Raw genomic sequence first — 1,352 nt, 5'->3', positions numbered from 1 at the left:
GGGATCTGGGGTTGGGAATGGGGATCTGGGCACAGGAATTGGGATCTGGGGTTGGGAGTTGGGATCTGGGCTGGGAATTGGGATCTGGGTTTGGGAGTTGGGATCTGGGCACAGGAATTGGGATCTGGGCTGGGAATTGGGATCTGGGGTTGGGAGTTGGGATCTGGGCACTGGAATTGGGATCTGGGCTGGGAATTCGGATCTGGGGTTGGGAATTGGGATCTGGGGTTGGGAGTTGGGATCTGGGCACAGGAATTGGGATCTGGGGTTGGGAATTGGGAACTGGGTTGGGAATTGGGATCTGGGTATGGGAATTGGGATCTGGGGTTGGGAATTGGGAACTGGGCTGGGAATTGGGATCTGGGTATGGGAATTGGGATCTGGGATTGGGAATTGGGATCTGGGGTTGGGAATTGGGAACTGGGCTGGGAATTGGGATCTGGGGTTGGGAATTGGGATCTGGGGTTGGGAATTGGATCCGGGCACAGGAATTGGCATCTGGGGTTGGGAATGGGGATCTGGGGTTGGGAATGGGGATCTGGGCTGGGAATTGGGATCTGGGGTTGGGAATTGGGATCTGGGGTTGGGAATGGGGATCTGGGCACAGGAATTGGGATCTGGGGTTGGGAGTTGGGATCTGGGGTTGGGAATGGGGGTCCACCCCTGAGAATTGGGATCCGGGCACTGGAGTTGGGATTCCAGACATGGGAACTGGGATCCAGCCCCAGGAGTTGGGATCTGGAGCTGGGAATTGGGATCCAGGCACTGGGAATGGGGATCTGGGGCTGGGAGTTGGCATCTGGAGCCGGGAATTGGGATCCGGAGTTGGGAATTGGGATCCAAGGCTGGGGGTTGCGATCCAGCCCTGGGATTTGGGATTTGGAGCTGGGAATTGGGATCTGGGGCCGGGAATTCGGATTCAGTGCTGGGATTTGGGATCCAGCCCCGGGAATTGGGACCTGGAGTTGAGAATTGGGATCCTGGGCCAGGAATTGGGATCTGCTGCGGGGAATTGGGATCCAGCCCCGGGAACTGGGATCCGGAGCTGGGATCCAGGGCTGGGTTTGGGATCTGGAACTCGCAATCGGGATCTGGGCACTGGAATTGGGATCCAGCCCCGGGAATTGGGATCTGGGGCCAGGAATTGGGATCCAGGCACTGGAATTGGGATCCGTCTCCGGGAGTTGGGATCTGGAGATGGGAATTGGGATCCTGGACCAGGAATTGGGATTTGGTCCCTGGAATTGAGATCCAGAGCTTGGAATTGGCGTCCAGCCACAGGAATTGGGATCTGGGCACTGGAACTGGGATCCAGCCCCGGGAGTTGGGATCCAGCCCTGGGAATTGGGATC

Source organism: Geospiza fortis, unplaced genomic scaffold, assembly GCF_000277835.1.
Source record: "Geospiza fortis unplaced genomic scaffold, GeoFor_1.0 scaffold1767, whole genome shotgun sequence".
Taxonomy (NCBI): domain Eukaryota; kingdom Metazoa; phylum Chordata; class Aves; order Passeriformes; family Thraupidae; genus Geospiza; species Geospiza fortis.
This window is presented reverse-complemented; position numbering follows the sequence as displayed.